General features: G+C 47.6%; 1 long non-coding RNA gene across 1 annotated transcript; it reads left to right on the top strand.

Moving 5' to 3' along the window:
* The first annotated feature begins 1,041 nt into the window (after positions 1 to 1,041).
* On the top strand, positions 1,042 to 19,059 carry LOC129387660 (uncharacterized). The gene is made up of 4 exons (XR_008614850.2): positions 1,042 to 1,384; positions 3,637 to 3,708; positions 12,361 to 12,408; positions 17,029 to 19,059. It is a non-coding gene; the product is annotated as an uncharacterized lncRNA (long non-coding RNA).
* Positions 19,060 to 20,497: the final 1,438 nt, after the last annotated feature.

Below are 20,497 nucleotides of genomic sequence, written 5' to 3'. Positions count from 1 at the left end.
ATTCCGCTGCGGCACCGAGATGCCATCGGCCGTCGTGTCAAGTAGACTGCGAGCTAATGCAGTGGCTGTCGTCTTACTCCGTGCATGAGCCAGTTGATGAGCTGCATGCGGGTCTTCTTCATGCAATTGTTCCAAATCTACTATCGGGGTTAGTGCATTCACGTGTTTCTCGCGGCTGATCATACAAAGCTGCATCAATTCAAGCACTGCGTGATATATAACTGCGGCGGACTTCGAACTTACGAAAAGAAAACAGCTACGAAGATTCCTGTCGTTAGTGCGTGTATTACCTGCGCGCGTGTATTGCTTGTGCGAGCACCGGCAGTCACCCCGTCGGCGCTGTTTGTACTCAGGTAGGTCATCACTGCCTACACTAATCCAAGGATGGTGAAGTACAACGAAGCAAAGCGAGCATCTCTATAAACGACCAGGTGCGTTCACTTTAATTTTTGCAATGTTCTCTAATTTGATGCAGCTAAATGCGCTAAAGCAAAATTAGAAATGTACTGCAATTTCGCGCGGACCATGTGAAGTTGGTGCAATTTAAAGTCATAAGCAAGAATTACGTAATCCTTGCTTCAAACCATTCAGTTTAATTAGGTTATCAACCCTATGAAGATCCGAGCTCAATGAGGAAGTCACCAACCATGAAATGGCATGTATACATGCATGTATACACAGGCGAATGTAATGTTTTGTTTGAATAAAAGAGACAGAATACCAATAGAACGGAGTGGCGTTTTTGTACATCACATTATTTTTTAATTCCAATAAAAAAAGGTGTAGCAGTGTAGTGACAACTCCTAATACAGATATTGCTGCCGAGTGGTAGCAGATATATCTCGCACATTTTTATTGCGAACATTTCAGCTCTCTATAGGGTTCATTGTGAAAGGTTTAGATCGCTGTATGCCGATCTTGCTGTGCAGGCGGTAGACCAGCTGAAAAATGTTTCTTTGGCAATAAAAATAAATATAAACCCTGTGAGCTCATTAATGTAAAAAAAACGCGCTCTAGAGCACAAGTCTTAAACGAATGTATTAGTAGAAAATGCAAACTAAACGAAACGAATACAGTACCTAAGCTACTTTTCATGGATGGATGGATAAAAACATCATCGTATGCTTATTATCAACCCCTTCTCTTATGCAGGAACCAGGTTGCTAACACACGCACGAAGAGCAACTGCCTTTCGAACTGCGCTCTGTGTGCTGCACTTGCATTGGTGTGCAAGTGGAGGAGTGCTCGAGTTAATGCCCTGCGGCACTATAATAGCTGTCGAAATATTCTGCTTAAGACATCTATGACCGTTGTGACATCCTACCAGCTCAAACATCACCCTAAAAGCAGTTTGACTGCATGTATTTGACTTCACAGACACGTTGTACATGAAGTAGTTGTACTTTTCATGCATATGTCTTTTCTTCATTCCATTTTATTATGACACTATGTACCCTTTCATAATTTCTGTTCAATGCAAGTTCAAAATTTTTTATGAAACAAGAATTAACATTATTTTCGTTTTTTTGTACAGCGTGAACTCTTATCCTACAAACAGAAGCAGTGATGAAGGAGAAGAAAGGGGGTTAACCGAGGGGTGCGATGTTTAATAATCATATCATGAGAAGCCAACAAGCAAAGCCACCAAAGGCATCATAGCGTAAATTACTTCTACTTAATAATTGAATTAAAGAAATGATAAATTAATGGCAATGAAAGTTGATGAAAAATCGACTTGACGCAGGTGGGGAACGATCTAGTTCTGGTAGTAGTAGCAGTTAGTTCTTGTAGTAAAATATAAATACACAAGAAAGTGGATGGGAAAGCGGCGCCACGGTAGCTCAATTGGTTACAGCATCGCACGCGTAATGCGAAGACGCGGGATCATTCCCCACCTATGGCAAGTTGTTTTTTCATCCAATTTCATTGCCATTAATTTGTAATTTCTTTAGTTCAATGAGTAAGTTGAATAAATTTCTCCTATGTTGTCTTTGCTTGTTTGCTCCTCAGGATAAAAACATAAGCAGTGGTACTGCTGACAAGCATATTCTAGAATAAAACATCATCTCTGTTAAAGACAGTAGCCTGTCGGGTGCAGCAACCCGACGGCATGCGGTGGTAAATCCTTGTAGAATATATGCTGTTTCTAGCCTTGCTCTAGCTTCAGCTTAAGATGAGTTATGAGGGCCGGAACAATGAGTTTCTTTTATTGGGTGCAGGTGACGGTTGGTTTCCACGGGGCTTGCAGAACTTCAGCAATTGACCTAGGTTCAAAACGCATGGTAGCAGCGTGTCTTGTGGGATCCCAAAATAGGCCAAATTATGAGGCAGACTGTCACAATGACAACGCTGAAAAATGCATTATACAGTGCGTTACTACAGTTATTTCAGAAAAGCTGAAATCAACCATCAGATTTATGGCATATTTTTAATGTACACTTGGTCATGCTAAAGTAGCTTCAGCATGCTACTATACAGGAGTGCTGGCTACAAATGCTACGACAGGGTTGCATAACAAATTATGGGCAGCAAAAAGCTCCCGTCGCAACTGCAACGCACCATGGGCAACTGATGGCTCCGCCCATCATAATCATGGTATTTAAAACAAAAATTATATGACCACTCAAGAGGAATAAATAATAATTTGATTTCATTATGGTATGGCGGTTTCATATTCACGGTTCGAAATAACACGATGTCCATTTCGCTGTTTTCTGAATGTGGGGACAAGTAACAAGAATGTTTTTACAAAGTTTATGAAAATAAGCACAGACTAATAACGGGGTAGGCCAGTCAAGTACTTCTTCATCACGTAGGTTCTTTCAGAGAAGCGAGCTGGTGCAATTCCAACAGGCAGGCTTCTATTCATCGATGCTTTCAGGTCTGCCAGCACTGAGCCTTACTGTGCACCACAGATGATTTTTTCATCAGCTGGTCCTTCCAAGGCCCACGTCCTGCATCCCGCGCTAAGTAAATTCAGTGTACCTAAGCAACGGAAATGAAAAGACGTAGCACAACTAAAAAAAAAAATATGGCCATTGCGTGAACTTGAAAGCACAGCTTATGGAACGTGCATCAGTCGCTACAACATAGCACACTGAAAAAGTTAAGACGGAAAAAGAACTGCCGGTGATGGACTATTGACAAGTGCATTTTCAGAAGATATATAGACCTTATATATAGCGATCTGGACTCTCATCATTGCTATTTTGACACAAATATATGGATATAATAAAATAACAATGGTGATAGTTCAGATCCCTGAGCAAAACCTGTCACTTAGCACTGAGAGATGTTTATTAGCAAACGTGAGTTACATGCCCAATTTCAAGAAGTTCTGGTGGGTGCTAGTGGAACACCCACTACCCCAAATGCAATATTTTGATCGAGCGACAACTTGTGTGAGACCTACTAGTCTGCACGCAGCAAGTAAAGGCCGATCGCTCAGCTAGAGGCCGTTTAGGGTCTATAATGAAGGAGTGAACGTATGCTGCGCACAGAACGATCGGCCACCACTTGGTTGGAGGGGCGGTACGATGGCCATCTCTATGACAACGCAAATGACGGAAGAAGCTACATAAATGATGTTTCGGAGTAAAAAGCAGAGGCAGAAATCATACGGCTTTCCATTTGTAGGTGCTCTTGGTCAGTGGCCGGTCGTCTTCGCTATGAACAAGAAGAGGAAGACGTGGGAATGAAACAAGGATGGTGACGTTGTGATACTTACTTATCTTAGTTTTATAGTAAATTTCGCACAGTCAAGGACTAGATGAAAGCCTGCGTTGTGCTCCTCATCCGCTTCGTTTTACGGAGGACCATGCGCTTGGACGTTATTGAAATCTGCGCGGATGGCGACAGGCACGCCAGCATTTCTAGCATAGCAGAAGTGCGCGTTGTGAAGACTAACTTGTGCATATCTGGAGAAACTAGCCTCATCTGTCTAAAGCACGCGAGTAAGAAGATCCCCTTGATCTTTATATTTCGGGAAATTCTAATTGGCAAAGTCAAGTCTGTTTTCATAATCTAAGACTTCAAGTTTGCGATGAACATGTACATGGTACGGGTGCATATGACCTTTTTTTTTAATGTCGTCCACCCTAATAGACAGTTCTAGTACTGCGTCATGACGATACGTACGCCGCACGCAAGCGCTTTGCGGAACGTAAGAGCGCGTGTCACGTCAGGGCTTTAGTACTGCGAAATGCCTACCTACGTAAGCGGGCGAGCATTATAAGACGCCTGGCGCGTCGGAGTGCGTTGGCCGTGTACGCCTGTGCGTCGAACCAGCGGTCGAACTATAGACGCAGTTGACTTCGCCAATATTGTCACGTGGTCGTGACGTTGAATAACACAGTAGCAGTACTGTGAACGACAAAACTAACTTTTATTGGGCGAACCTGTGCCCACAAAACAGGCTACACTTATAGCACAACGATAGCGGCGAACACGCTCGGCGATCGTCGAAAATCTGCCCAGCGGGTCAAGCGCGTCGGCTTTTATACAGCAGCCGTCGAATGCTCCAGACTAATCGCTGGGACCCGCGCGTATTCCACAATGTTCTACGCCATTCGCGTCAGGCGATGAAATCAGATAACATAAGGTTCGGCGACAACAGACAGCCGGGTAGAATCATCGATAACTTTCCAGAAACGTCGGATACATGCAGGCGCGTCCGTCGCTGTGCGATTACAGTTGTTAAGCGGTGAAACGTGGTCGCCCGATAAAGATAAGTACACGTGTCATTACCCCCCTCTTAAAAAGCATCGCCCCGATGCTGCTAACAAACGAAAGTAACAAAGAAAAGCACTCGTAGCAAAGAAAACAACAAACTAAGGAAGTTCATCAGCGTCCGTAAAATGGTTTAAGGCGCACCACGTGGACCACTTCAAATCGTGCGCGGCGCCGCTGTGAGTGCGAAATGCCGTCTGGCACGACCTCATAGTCTAGTGCGCCAATACGTCGGATGACCTTCTAGGGTCCGAAACAGCGTCGCAGCAGCTTCTCACCGAGTCCTCGCCGGCGTATCGGGGTCCATACCCAAACACGGTCGCCGGGCTGGTACTCGACGAAGCGTCGTCGGAGGTTGTAGTGTCGGCTGTCGGTACGCTGCTGGGTCTTGATCCGTAGGCGGGCGAGCTGTCGGGCTTCTTCGGCGCGCTGGAGATAGGTAGCGACGTCAAGATTCTCCTCGTCAGTGACGTGCGGCAGCATGGCGTCGAGCGTCGTCGTCGGGTTCCTGCCGTAAACCAACTTGAATGGCGTGATCTGTGTTGTTTCTTGCACCGCCGTGTTGTAGGCGAAGGTGACATACGGCAGGACCGCGTCCCACGTCTTGTGCTCGACGTCGACGTACATCGCTAGCATGTCGGCGAGGGTCTTATTCAGCCGCTCCGTAAGACCATTCGTCTGCGGATGGTAGGCCGTTGTCCTCCTGTGCCTTGTCTGACTGTAGTTCAGAATGGCTTGAGTGAGCTCCGCTGTAAAGGCCGTTCCTCTGTCGGTGATGAGGACTTCTGGAGCACCATGTCGCAACAGGATGTTCTCGACGAAAAATTTAGCCACTTCGGCTGCGCTGCCTTTCGGTAGAGCTTTAGTTTCAGCGAAGCGGGTGAGATAGTCCGTCGCCACGACAATCCACCTATTTCCGGAAGCTGATGTCGGAAACGGTCCCAACAAATCCATCCCGATCTGCTGAAAAGGTCGGTAAGGAGGCTGGATCGGCTGTAGTAATCGCGCTGGTCTTGTCGGTGGTGTCTTGCGTCGCTGACAGTCGCGGCATGTCTTGACGTAACGGGCGACATCGGTGGTTAGGCGCGGCCAGTAATACCTTTCTTGTATCCTCGATAGCGTCCGGGAGAAACAGAGGTGCCCAGCGGTCGGATCGTCATGTAGGGCGTGCAGTACTTCTGGACGTAGCGCCGACGGAACAACAAGAAGGTGGTTGGCGCGGACTGGTGAGAAGTTCTTCACGAGTAGGTTGTTTTGAAGCGTGAACGAAGATAATCCACGCTTAAATGCCCTTGGGACAACGTCGGTGTGCCCTTCCAAATACTCGATTAGGGCTTTTAGCTCCGAGTCTCCTCGTTGCTGTTCGGCGAAGCCTTCCGCGCTTATTATTCCAAGGAAGGCGTCGTCATTCTCGTCATCTTGCGGCGGCGGGTCAGTGGGGGCGCGGGATAGGCAATCGGCATCTGAGTGTTTTCGTCCGGACTTGTAGGTTACAGTGATGTCGTATTCTTGTAGCCTGAGGCTCCACCGTGCCAGCCGTCCTGAGGAGTCTTTTAGGTTTGCTAGCCAACACAACGCGTGATGATCGCTGACCACCTTGAATGGCCTGCCATATAGGTAAGGGCGAAATTTCGCTGTGGCCCAAACGATGGCGAGGCATTCCTTTTCGGTTGTAGAATAATTGCCTTCTGCTTTTGACAATGATCGGCTAGCGTAAGCTATCACGTGTTCATGTCCATTTTTTCTCTGGACTAGGACGGCACCGAGGCCTAGGCTACTGGCGTCAGTGTGTATTTCGGTATCGGTGTGCTCGTCGAAGTGCGCAAGTACGGGCGGCGACTGCATGCGTCGTTTGAGTTCTTGAAATGCGTCGCCCTGTGGCGTTTCCCACTTGAACTCGACGTCACATTTAGTTAGCTGTGTCAGCGGCTCAGCGATGCGTGAAAAGTTCTTGACAAATCGGCTGTAGTAGGCACACATGCCAAGAAATCTACGCACTGCCTTCTTGTCGGTGGGCTGCGGGAACTTTGCAATGGCAGCTGTTTTCTGCGAGTCGGGGCGTACTCCGGATTTGCTGATGACGTGGCCTAGGAATAGAAGCTCGTCGTAAGCGAAGCGGCACTTTTCTGGCTTCAGAGTGAGCCCTGATGACTTGATGGCCTCTAGTACTGTGGCAAGCCGCCTAAGGTGATCGTCAAAATTTTCGGCGAATACAACGACGTCATCCAAGTAAACGAGACAGGTCTGCCACTTCAATCCTGCTAAAACCGTGTCCATCACGCGCTGGAACGTTGCAGGCGCCGAGCAAAGTCCAAATGGCATAACCTTGAACTCGTAGAGGCCGTCTGGGGTGATGAAGGCGGTCTTTTCACGATCTCTTTCGTCGACTTCTATTTGCCAATAGCCAGACTTGAGGTCCATCGAGGAGAAGTATTTAGCGTTGCAGAGCCGATCCAATGCGTCGTCTATCCGTGGGAGAGGGTATACGTCCTTCTTCGTGATCTTGTTCAGACGACGATAATCGACGCAGAAACGAAGGGTTCCGTCCTTTTTCTTCACCAGCACAACAGGAGATGCCCACGGGCTTTTCGACGGCTGGATGATGTCGTCGCGCAGCATTTCGTCGACTTGTTCTCTGATAGCTTCACGTTCTCGCGGCGAAACTCGGTAAGGGCTCTGGCGAAGTGGTCGAGCGTACTCCTCGGTGATTATGCGATGCTTGGCGACTGGTGTTTGTCGAATCCTCGATGACGTCGAAAAGTAGCCTTTGTATCGCCGGAGCAGACTTCTGAGCTGCTGTTGCTTAATCACGGGGAGACTTGGATTAATGTCGTAGTCTGGTTCGGCAACCATGGTCGTCGGGGTAGGTGCGGCGGAATCCGAGAGGACAAACGCATTGCTGTTTTCCAGAATTTCCTCGATGTATGCGATCGTCGTGCCCTTGTTGATGTGCTTGCACTCCTGGCTGAAGTTTGTCAGCAACACTTTCGTGTTTCCTCCGTGCAGTCGAGCGATCCCTCTTGCGACGCAAATTTCACGGTCTAGCAGTAGACGTTGGTCGCCTTCGATGACACCTTCTAAGTCAGCGGGTGTTTCGGTGCCGACCGAAATAACAATGCTGGAGCGAGGCGGGATGCTCACCTGATCTTCGAGCACACTCAAGGCGTGGTGACTACGAGGGTTCTCCGACGGTATCGCATGGTCTTCCGACAGAGTTATTGACTTCGACTTCAGGTCGATGACTGCGCCGTGTTGGTTGAGGAAGTCCATGCCGAGAATGACGTCTCGTGAACACTGTTGGAGGACAACGAAGGTGACAGGGTAAGTCCGGTCATGAATGGTAATTCTTGCCGTGCACATTCCAGTCGGCGTTATGAGGAGTCCTCCGGCGGTACGAATTTGAGGGCCTTCCCACGTAGTCTTAACTTTCTTCAACTGGGCGGCGATGTGTCCACTCATGACGGAGTAATCAGCCCCTGTGTCGACTAAGGCGGTGACTGCGTGGCCGTCGAGAAGCACGTCGAGGTCGGTGGCTCTTTGTCTTGCATTACAGTTCGGTCTTGGCGTCGGATCATGACTGCGTCGCGTTGACTTGTGGCTGGTATGTGACGTCGTCAGGTCGTCTTTCGTCGTCGCATTCTTTCCTTCCAGACTTCGTCGGGACGGCGGCGTGTCGTTATGTCGTCGAGGTAGTTTCTTCGGCGTCTTCGTCGGCGGCGGAGGATCTTCGACAGTTCGACGGACAGCAACCGCACCTCCATCGGTTGCTGCTTTTAGTTTTCCGGATATGGGCTCGCTGACCGGCCCCGAGCTGGGCCAGTGTATGGTCGGCGCTGCGGCGACAGGTAGCGGCCTGGTGATGGTGAACGCGACGGTCGTCGAGAACTCCACTGAGTAGCCGCGAGGTAGTCAGCGATATCGCGAGGGCGTTCACCTTGCTGCGGGCGCGGAGCTTTGACGGCGAAACCTCGCAGTCCCATTTCCCGGTATGGACATCGTCGGTAGACGTGACCCGCTTCCCCGCAGTGGTAGCAGAGCGGGCGGTGGTCAGGAGCGCGCCAAACGTTGGTCTTCCTCGGGTAGCTCCGCTGGGCGACTGGTGGGCGCGCTGTCGGCGGCGGCGGCGCTGGTCGACGGAATTGCGGCGTTACAGGGCCCTGGCGCGGTCGCTGAGGAGGGCCTTGACGGCGTACGACGGCGGCGTAGGTCATCGCTTCGGGTTGGGGTTGCGGTAATTGAGGTTGCACCTCCGGAACTCCAAGCGACCGCTGAACCTCATTTTTGACGATGTCAGCGATCGAGGCCACTTGAGGCTGCGACGACGGGAAGATCTTCTGAAGCTCCTCTCGTACGACTGCCCTGATAGCCTCGCGCAGGTCTTCGGAGGCCAGTGATTGAACTCCGGCATAGTTTGTAGCGTTGGTGCGGCGGTCGAATTGCCGGTTTGGCATCTCGAGTGTCTTCTCGATGCTAGTGGCCTCGCGAAGAAACTCGTCGACAGTCTTCGGTGGGTTTCGTACCATACCGGCGAAAAGTTCCTCCTTAACACCACGCATTAGTAGCCGGACTTTCTTTTCCTCGGACATTTCCGGGTCGGCGTGGCGGAATAGGCGGCTCATTTCTTCTGTAAAAATCGCGGTGGTCTCGTTGGGCAGCTGCACTCGGGTTTCCAGTAGTGCTTGGGCTCGTTCTCGGCGTACGACGCTTGTGAATGTCTGCAGGAAGCCACTTCGGAAAAGGTCCCAGGTCGTTAACGTGGCTTCTCTGTTCTCGAACCACGTCCTGGCAGCGTCTTCCAATGCGAAGAAGACATGTCGCAGTTTGTCGTCGCTGTTCCAGCTGTTAAATGCAGCGACCCTCTCGTACGTCTCGAGCCAGGTTTCCGGGTCCTCGAATGTTGAACCGCGGAACGTGGGGGGCTCCCTGGGCTGCTGCAGCACGACGGGGGATGCTGGGGCTGCCATTGGGGAGGACTTGGTGGCAATCTTCCTGCACGTCTCAGGTAGGAGTCCGTGCTCTGGGGGCAGTCCTTGCAGCCGGCGGCTAGCTCGCTGGTCTTGGGCGACGTTGGTTTTGTCCTCGGGCTTCGGGCTTGGATCGCGGCTTTGCGGGGGCGTTCGGTACATGAACGCACAAGCACCTCCACCAGATGTCACGTGGTCGTGACGTTGAATAACACAGTAGCAGTACTGTGAACGACAAAACTAACTTTTATTGGGCGAACCTGTGCCCACAAAACAGGCTACACTTATAGCACAACGATAGCGGCGAACACGCTCGGCGATCGTCGAAAATCTGCCCAGCGGGTCAAGCGCGTCGGCTTTTATACAGCAGCCGTCGAATGTTCCAGACTAATCGCTGGGACCCGCGCGTATTCCACAATGTTCTACGCCATTCGCGTCAGGCGATGAAATCAGATAACATAAGGTTCGGCGACAACAGACAGCCGGGTAGAATCATCGATAACTTTCCAGAAACGTCGGATACATGCAGGCGCGTCCGTCGCTGTGCGATTACAGTTGTTAAGCGGTGAAACGTATTCGCCCGATAAAGATAAGTACACGTGTCAATATAATGTAACTTTTGCGCGTGCTCACGCTACGTCGAACTATATTTAGGTGTTTAAGAGACCCTACATTTAATGCGGATGCAATACACGAATCATATCGGGAAAATAAAAACCGAGTACTCGCTTTCTGAAGCTGGCTCGGTTATTTGCGACGAACTGCGCGAAAAGTAGGTCGAGCCTTTCGCGCTAATCACTTTTTCAAATACAAAGTTCCTATTTTTTGCCATGCATTTACACCATGCCGGATCCGGGAATCCCTTGTGCCCGTTCACTTAACCCTGCAAAGCCAGATCCTAGGATAGTGAAATGTTCAGCCTTCCGCAGGTCACTGTTGACGCCGCCATTCTGCAAAACTATTTTGTCACGCGCTCTCCCGAAGAAACGAGAACCAGGAGAGCAGCACAAAGGCTCCCCACGGAGATCTTGTTTTTCTAAGTTTCGTTTTCGTTTTTAGACATTTAATGGCACGCAAGAAGAGGATGCGTGCGCACGCATCACCAACCGTTCGTGTTGCATTCTGCACAAGCGCACTTTCCAGAACGTAGCCTTCTTATGTACGCAAAGTACGCAGTACTATAATTGTGTAATGGCCTTGAGGTTGCGGCTTCCGGACTGGCGTCGCGCCCACTACCATGCGCGCTAGGAGCACAGACTGCCAAAGCATCCGTATCCGCTTCTTGAACTATCGTGACAGTCCTGCCTCGCTTTCTTGTGAAGCTACCCGCCACGCAAGGGACTTCGTACGTTCAAAGTATTGTTGACGGTCTAGGGCGTCCACCACAGGGCCATATCCAGAATAGCGTGGCTGCCGCCCCCAGAGCCAGGTTAATGTTAGCCTTCTCATCATTCGTGAAGGGCATGATGGTGTTATTTAAGTGCAGGTCAATGGCGTGGTAGCATTGAGATATCCCATTATCATCTACGCACTGACACGTCAGGCACAAATGATTTTACATAATCGACAACCCCATACGCATCAGATGCGCCAAAACGATACGCCAAAACGCATTAGATGGACGTAGCCTGCCAAAGGATTGTTTCTGTTGCTAAAGAGAACAAAAGGAACATACGTTGCGGGCACGCATATCCACAACACAGGATGAGTGCGCAATATTACAGTCCCAAAGACGCCGTCACCGTTTCCCGTCCTCAAGATCCCCACCCTCCCGCCTCCCCCTTAAGACTCCAGTAGACTCATTAATGGGTAAGCGGCGTGTTATGATGAAGAGACCATGACATAGCGTGAAGCCCTGTATCGAGCTGCCGCCCCTCGTAAAGCCGTGTATCCATGGCTATTCGCTTCCGAGCGCTTGAGTAGCGGCGCGTGAACGCGTATCTATTTCGCATTTTGGATCTATCGGGAGCATTTTCTTTTTCTCTGAAATATCAACCAGGCAAAGCTGATAACGAAAGAAATGCTTCATTAGCATGTTATTTGAGGTGCTGTACAACTGCGTAATTGATATGTTTGCGATTCAAGCAATATTTGAAAGTTCCCTAAATTAATATAATAATAATTGATACTTCGTGATGAATAATATACTGGCCGTAAGTACACACGACTACGGCTACTATGCAGTCGGAACGACTTTTTAGATTTCTTGGGTTTTTTTGAAATATTGGTCCAAGTTAACTGGGTCACCTGGTATAATATATTGTATGACTGCACTGCAGCGTGGTCAATAAATGTGAAGCTACCGCAATAGTCAAATGCAGCATTGGCACAATTGATAGTATTGGTTCGCAGAGATAAATCGAGCACGGAATCAAGCAGTCGATACGTAAGAGGCGTAGTTTCAACCAATAAAATCTTTGTGAAGTCAGGAAACAGGGATTGCGTGCTTCAAATTTAGATGGAATGGAAGCAAAACTATCCAGGCCTGTCCGATTCCGTCTACTGATTGACAAGAATGGGAGCAAAATAGTGTGTCACCCACATTTGGCGTTGCCTTATAAAACACAGCAGATAACGAAAAAGAACCCTTGCAGGATACTCTAACAGTTAACCGCTTACATAATTGAACCTAATGCATAAAGCATTGTTTATGTGTCCGTTGTGACAGGAACAACGTGGACAGAGGGGGCTCTGCACAGAAGTATATTCATCGCAGGTAAATATGCATAATAGATTGCAATATTATCTGATGGACGCTGCTGACTACAACATAGACAAGTTCAAGATATTATTGAGAAAATTTTCCATATATTCTACGCAACATCTAAAACGAAATGCTTATACAGCCGCAAAAGTTTCCACAGAGCATTCACAAATAAATTTTAAAAAGCAGCTCTCAGGATTCCTTACTTTCTTTGTTCATAAGTTTAAGTTATTCTGCTGGTGAACATCGAGGGAGCGCTATTTCACATTCGTGCGTCAGTGTTATTGCGATGACGCACGGCCCTGTCTGTGCGTTTGTGAATTTATATGGCGGAACAGGCCTTCACGTTGAAGGTCACGTACTCAACGAAGCACGCACATTTTTCGTTTCTTTTTTGCGACCTAGCACGGCTGTGCGCTGTTCATCGGCACGATCCTGGCGAGTTATAGATCCGCCGAGCCTATTGATAGGTCATCCTTTCGCAATCAATCACCACTCCTGAAAGCTACTTTTTTACTAACCAGCCACTAAGCGCGTCAATAGTGTTCTTTAGCACTAAAGGAAAATGCCCAGTAAAAATCTGTTTGGAATGCACGGCTGAACTGATAGGCGCAGAAGGAATAATTGATATTGTTAAAAAAATTATGGGGTTTTACGTGCCAAAACCACTTTCTGATTACGAGGCACGCCGTAGTGGGGGACTCCGGAAATTTGGACCACCAGGGGTTCCTTAACGTGCACCTAAATCGAAGTACACGGGTGTTTTCGCCGGGATTAAATCCCGCGACCTCGTGCTTAGCAGCCCAACACCATAGCCACTAACCAACCACGGCGGGTGAATAATCGATATTGTGAAGCTTACTTTGCAGCACCTAGTTGACAATGAGCGTAAATACATAGTACAGATAGGTAATCTGGCGCTCCTGAATGTCCACCACTCTGAACATGCATTCCTTAAGTACACCCACGTGGGCCGTGTATCCGCCTCGCAATAAAACTCCGCTTGCGATGGCGCCGAACGAAGTAGAGGCCAGTGAGTATAACGAAGTCAACCAACAATTGAGCTTCTTTTTTTAGCGCTGGCTATCATGAACCCAACTGTCCACACTGTCCTGGGCGAATCTAAGAGCACTATTTTCATCTATATGACGGGAAGTGTAGGCCTAAATAATCCTAAGATCCTGACAAATTCGAATAAGGAAAACACAACCAAAATCAGCCTTCTCTCCTAGTACGCTCACTCGGGAAATTCCGGCAGAAAGGAAGTGCAAAAATTGGTCCGAAGGTTAAAAAATGAGGTGGTGCTTTCCTTGGAAGCAGACCCCCGAATAGGAGAAGTAGTGGCATCCTACAGTGAGCTTATCTCTATAAACAGGACAGGACAATATACCCTAAACCATACAGCGACCTCAGGAGATCGCAGGCCACTGCCCTCCGCTGAATTCGAAATAACACTGTTACCACTCCTCTACGTTTAGCGATCTTCAAAAATAGAGAGGTTGACACAAAATGCAAAATTTGTGACAGAACGCACAGCCAACCAAAGCCACATCCTCTGGAAACACGAGGGCCTTCCCCCACCCAGAGAGCTTCACCCACACCTCGCGGCTACTTCCGGATATCGCTGGGCGCACAAGGAGGAAGCGCGGAAACATGCGCACCTGCAGTCCCGGAGGGACGCGCATGGCGCAGGGGTCGGTCTTGACAACAGGGGCGCCCGCTAGAAGGGAAGGAGGGTCATTTCGCCATGCGCTCGTGCGTCACACAACATTTTGTGCGCGAGTGTACCTTTTGTCCTGAAAGGACGCTTGGCATAACTATTTGTATTTAGAAGAAGTTGCACGTTAAAGAACCCTAGGTGGTCGAAATTTCCGGAGTCCTCCACTACGGTGTGCCTCATAATCAGAAAGTGGTTTTGGCACTTTAAACCCCATAATTTCAACTATTTGTATGCAGGTAGTATATTGCAGCAGCTGGTCGTAATAAATACACGAACAAAGTTTAAAGATTACTAACTCTGAAGCCAAATTGAATATTGCGATTCTGTAAACAGCAACTACGCGAGCATCAGTAGTTTTAGTCAGCAAAGCTCAAATGTTGTTTAAAGGTACCTCACCATACTGACTGCATTTGGTCTGAAAAACAAATATATAGTTTTTTATGTCTTTGATTAACAGTTCCAGGTATGTTATATTTATATGTGTGCTTCTTTATTTTCTCGTGGAATGCATATGATAGGCTAAAAAGTAAATTTATCGCTCAGCGCAAGACGCGCCGGCACGATTTCGACTCGACTATTATAGCTGATTATATCTTTTGTATATGTTCTTGCCGAAATTTTTGTAATCAGATTGTGCGCACAACATGAATTGTGTAGTAATTTATGGAAGCCACATAGGGACAAGCGGTTACCGTGGAACTTTCGACAAGTCATGTGTAAAGGCCGACGCGCTTGGCCGGCAGATCATATTTTTCACGATTGCTGGCTTCGCTCGCGGAAATCGTTGTGTCTGGTAGTTACTTGTTTTGTAGGGCAAAAGTTCGGCGAATAAACAGTTAGTTACGTGATTCACAGATGCAGCTACTGTGTTGTTCACCGTCACTGCAACGCCACATTATCATTTTAGTCAGACATAAGTGGTAAAGCGTACTCTATTCCTCTTCCCCTCCGGATTTGTGAATACCGCTTTCATGAAAGGCCGGCACATAGGGGTAGGTAGCTTCGTAGTCCCAGAAGAGGACCAGTGGTATGATGTCCGGAGACCATGCAGGCCAGGCTACAGGTCCATGACTGCAAATACACGGTTTCTCGGGCCACGCTTGAGACTGACTACTACTATGCGCAGAAGCACCATCGTGTTGAAACCAGATGTTCCGAATGTGGACAAGTGGAACGTTGCAACAGACGTCGTTCATGTGGCCTTCAAGAATGCCATTGACGTAGCATTTCGCCGTTTAGTGTGTTGTCAAAAAAGATGGGTCCGATGATGCTGCCATGCTACCACTGGAATGGGTGTCGTGTTTGTGCCAACAAGTGGGGATTCCTATCACGGCAGTAGGGCGCGTTGTGAAGGTTGACTTGCGCGTTTCTGGAGAAACTAGCCTCATTAGTCCAACGCACGCGAGTGAGAAGGACCACTTCTTTTTTTCCATTTCGTGAAAATTTAATTGGCAGTGTGAAGTCTGTTTTCAAAATCTCAGTATTCAAGTTTTGGTGAGGATGTGAATTGTACGGGTGCATACAACCTTTCTTTAATATCATCCCCATTGATGACATTGAGGTTCCCGCCTAAGCACTATCGTGGCGTACACAACCTATGAGGGCTAGCAGCAAAGAATGCCGAAACATCCGTTTCCGCTTCTTGAACTATCGGCGCTGTCCTGTGCCAGATTCTTGGGAAGCTACGAGTCTCGCGAGGGACTTCGTACGTTCAAAGCATTATTGATGGACTAGGGCGTCCTATACAATGCCACAGCAGGAATAGCGTGACTGCATTCCTGTTGGCGTCATGTACCGCCCCCAGAGCCAGGATCATTTTAGCCTTCTGATGATTCGGGAAGGGCATGAATGCCTTCTCGAAGAGCAGGTCACTGGCGTGGTGCCTTTGAGGTATCCCGTTATTATCTACGCCTTGACACGCCGAACAAAATCATTTACGCAATCGAAAACAGCATATGCTTGACCTACAGACGCGCCAAAACGCATTAGATAGATAAACCCTGGCTAGAGTTTGTTTCTATTGCTAAATGGAACAAAAGGAACATATGTTCCAGGCACACCTTTCTACAGAACTAGTTAAATGCACAAAAAGTACAGTACCAAGTGCACCGTCACGCTTTGCGGCCTTAGAAATCGGCCTTAGAAATGTTACTTGCAAATAACCGCTTACATAATCAAACCTAATGAATAACGTATTGTTTATGCTAGTGTTGTGACAGCTACAACGTGGACAGAGGGGCGGTTCACAAAAGTAAATTTTATAATAGGTAAACATGCATAATGGCATATAATATTACCCGGTTGACGCTGCTGACTACAACGTAGACAAGTTTAAAATATTATTGAGAAAATGATTAAGATATTCTGCCGCACTTCTAAAACGAAATACTTAACCCTTTGTTGTATGCTGTCCTCTACAATGGACAAATTTCCGCGTTTTTCTGAGTAAGTGCAGCGCGTCGGGGATGCTCCTTCGCATATTGGCAACTACCGTGGACAAAATTGGTTTTCATTCGCCGCGCTAGATGACGTCAGCATACCGCGATTTTTCCGAAACTCGGCGTCAACGATCGCAACCGTCTGCACCGGCGGGTAAGTTACGTTCGTCTCTCCTGTTTTTGCTTACAACCCAGGCAAAATCGTCATTTGGTGCGTGCTATCGTATGCATGCGAGAGAGGTTGCATTCGCAGTCAACAGCTGGAAATATTGCGGCTGAGTGAGGCAAATACCATTTCTTCAGAACAATTTTCATAGTATGTCCACTAAAGCGGACACCATGCCTTGTGGGCATAGCCACCAATACATTTGCGGGTATTGTGTGCCGTGTCGCGCTTGCTTCCTTTAGCCTCATATGCGTTGTTTCTGATGTTTACATCATTTTAGTAATGTAGTATTACTTTGTTCTTGATAGGATGCAGCGACCTCCTAAAAAAGAATTCTGCTGCCGAAATCGACGAACTGTTGGACGTCCCGTTGCCACAGGATCAAGTCAGTGCCCTGGTTGACAATAACGTGCCAACTGGCAGTGATGACGAATGCCATGAGCGCGAAGGAGACAACAACGATGAAGCAGAGATGGAGCGACATCGTCGATAGCAGTGAGACGGACGATAATGACACGGAGACTGAGAGCGATGCAGAGGAACAATGCGTGAAAAAACAGCGTCAAGTACAAAGTGACACGCGGAAGGTATGGCGCTAGGACAAAAGGGATATAGCTCCATCTCCTAAGCTCCTTAATGAGCTCAAGCCTAAAGCTACAGCTACAATTGGGAAAATTCCCCTGAAAATGTTCAGAATCATGTTTGGTGAAGTCCTTATCGAGCTTTTGACATTTGAATGAAACCGGTAAAAAATTTGTGGTCGCCTCAGAATGAAAGCTATATCTCAAAATGAGAGGGAGTGTTCTTGGGCATATGTATGCAATTTGATTGTTTACATATCATTTGGGGGCCTCTACTGTTCGGCGAACACAAGGCAAGATATGGTAGCGGATGCCATGACCGTCAGTTGTTGGGACGAAATACTGTCTGTTCTTCACCTTAATGATCCCGCTCTAGAAAAGAAGATCAGCGAGGATGCTTTCGATTGTCTCAAGAAGATTCGTCCCATGTTCGACAAATTTAATGCGGCATTTAGCAGTTTGGCTGATCCTGAAACCTGTCAGGTGGTTTCCCTGACAGGTTTTCAAAGGAAGAAACCCATGGAGAGTCTTCATGGCGAAGAAGTCAAAGAAATAAGGCTACAAGGTCTGGATCAGGGTTGGTCAGTCTGAATACGTCCATCAAGTCTAGTTTCAAAGCGACAATTTGAAGTCGGACCAACCTGACGCACCACTGACAATTGGCACGTCAGGTCGAGTGGTGCTGCGCCTTGTCACAAATGTACCTTCGAGCACTATCCTCTGTTTCGATAACTATTTTGCGTCGCCAGAACTATTATCTCTCCTGAAAGACAACGGATTGCACGCGACATGCACCATGCGCAATAACCGAACTGCCAAATGCCCCCTCATGATAGAGAAGGAGCTCAAAAAATAAGGCAGAGGTTCATTTGATTACAAATTCGATAGAGAACATATCATTATGCTTTTCGAATGGTACGACGACAGGCTAGTCGTAACGGGGCCCAACGTATATGGAGCTCACCCACTCGTAAAGGCGATGTGGTTCGACCTAAAAAACAAAAAAAAAACATATTAAGTTCGAATGACTTGCCCTAGCCGCAAGGTACAATGAAAACATTAGTGATGTCGACAAGTGCTCCGTGCTACTTTCAATGTGCAGAACGCACCAGAAGACTATAAAATGGGACAAGCGGGTGATTTTTCATCTCATAGATTTGGCGGTTGTGAACGCATAGCTCCTGCACCGCTGTTTCGCAGCAGAGTGTACCCTGCAACTCAGCGACTTCAAGCTATCAGTTGCAATTGTGCTGATAAAAGTTCAATAAAGGATTGCAGTTGAAGAAGTCGATTCTCCTGCAGAATCACGGGCAAGTGCTGCCAGAGTCAAACGAAGGTCACCTGCCAAACCAAGTTCAGTTTCCGTAGACGTGCGTTGCGACGACGACGGGCATTTTCTGCATCAAGAAGCATCTGTTGCTCAGAGATGTAAGATGGGCGAATGCAACTGCAAGACCACATACCTTTGTGGAAAGTGCGCGGTTTACTTGGGTGTGGACACCAAAAAGTGGCTATTTTTTTTCCTTTCCATTACACCGAGCAGCGTGCGCCGCATTCAAAATTTTGTATTCAAGCGTACAAGTGTGTGGGAAGAAAGCTCACCTGGAAAAAAGAAATTATCGAAATTTCTTCCAACAAAGCTAGTGTTCATGTTGTCCACTGTAGTGGTCATTCTGTATCTTGCAAAATAAACTTTTAACTTGAAAAAAGACTATTTTCTTTGCTTTTTCTAGATGCCTATTAATAGAAAACCAAAAGTAACCACAGCTTGCACGCACTGTTTCTGTTCTTGCAACAAAGGGTTAACGGCTGCAAGAAAATTCCGCAGAGCATTCAGGAATAAATATAGAAGAAAGCGCCTCTCAGGATCCCTTACTTCGCTTATTCATGACATAAATTCTTGTGCCGGTGACTACCGAGGGCGCGCGTTTTGTCACGTCGTGCGTCAGTGTTATTTCGATGACGCACGGCCCTGGGTTTGCGTTGCTGAATTTATACGGCTGCACTGGCCTTCTCTTTGAAGGTCGCGTACAGGAGGGCGCACACACTTTTTTTTCTTTCTTTCTTACGACCGAGCACGGCTGTGCGCGGTTCATCGGCACGATCCTGGCGAGTTAGAGATGCGCCGAGCGTGTTGATGGGTCCTCCTTCTTCGATCAATCACCGCTCCTGGCGGCTCTGTCTTCTTTCACCAGCCACCAAACACGACAGCGGAATTCGTTGGCACTAAATGGAAGTCGCGAGTTTACATCTTTTAGGAATGGACTGACGAGCTGATACGCGCACAAAAGATATCCAATATTTGACAGCTCATTTTGCAGCACCTACTTGTCACTGTGCGTAAATTACAAAGTATAGGTACCAATACTTGTGCTTTGGAATGTCTGCGAATCTGAACATGCATTCCCTAAACACTTTCATGCTGGCCGTGTATCCGGCTCGCAATAAAACTCCGCCTTGCGATTGCGCCAAACGAAGTAGAGGCCAGCAAGTGTAACGAAGTCAACCAAAGTCCACCTTTCTTTTATTGCTGGCTACCATGAACCGAACTACTCACACTGTACAGAGCGAATCTAGGAGTGCTATTCTCAGCTTGATGCGGGGCAGAGTGTCCCTCAACAAAGCTATTATCCTGACAAACTTCAGTAAGAAAAACAGAACTAAAATCAGCGTTTTCTCGTAGCCCGCTCACTCGCGAAATCCCTCCAAAGAGGAAGCGCGTAAGCTGGCCGGAGGGTTAGCAAACCGGGTGGCGCTTTCCTTGGAATCAGACCCCCTGATAGGAGTAGTGACTTCCTACAGTGAACTTACTAACCTATATAAAGAGAACATAAAAGTTGTGTTGGGTAATATAAATAAAATAATATAAATAAAACAATAAACTACGCCTGCATGCTCCACCTAAGTATTGTAGGCTGACAAATTGGAAAAATAAACAAACAGGACCGCAGTGAAATAAATTTTTTATGTATATAAAGAATGTAGGGGGGGGTCTACTTCCACAGCAAAACCACATCTAGGGGAGCGGCAGTTGCAGGATTTATTGAAAAATTGTATGTACTTGATGATCATACATGATATAGCTTGATATCTTGGCTCATAGGATTTCTTCTTTTCTTGTGTTTCATGCAAATATATACAAATTCTATTATTCCACCTGGGATTTTCTAGAAGTACATGATCCGGTTAAATGATT

Source organism: Dermacentor andersoni, chromosome 3 (assembly GCF_023375885.2).
Source record: "Dermacentor andersoni chromosome 3, qqDerAnde1_hic_scaffold, whole genome shotgun sequence".
In the NCBI taxonomy this organism is placed as follows: domain Eukaryota; kingdom Metazoa; phylum Arthropoda; class Arachnida; order Ixodida; family Ixodidae; genus Dermacentor; species Dermacentor andersoni.
The sequence above is the reverse complement of the archived record's forward strand: the minus strand, read 5'-3'. Positions and strand labels throughout refer to the sequence as shown.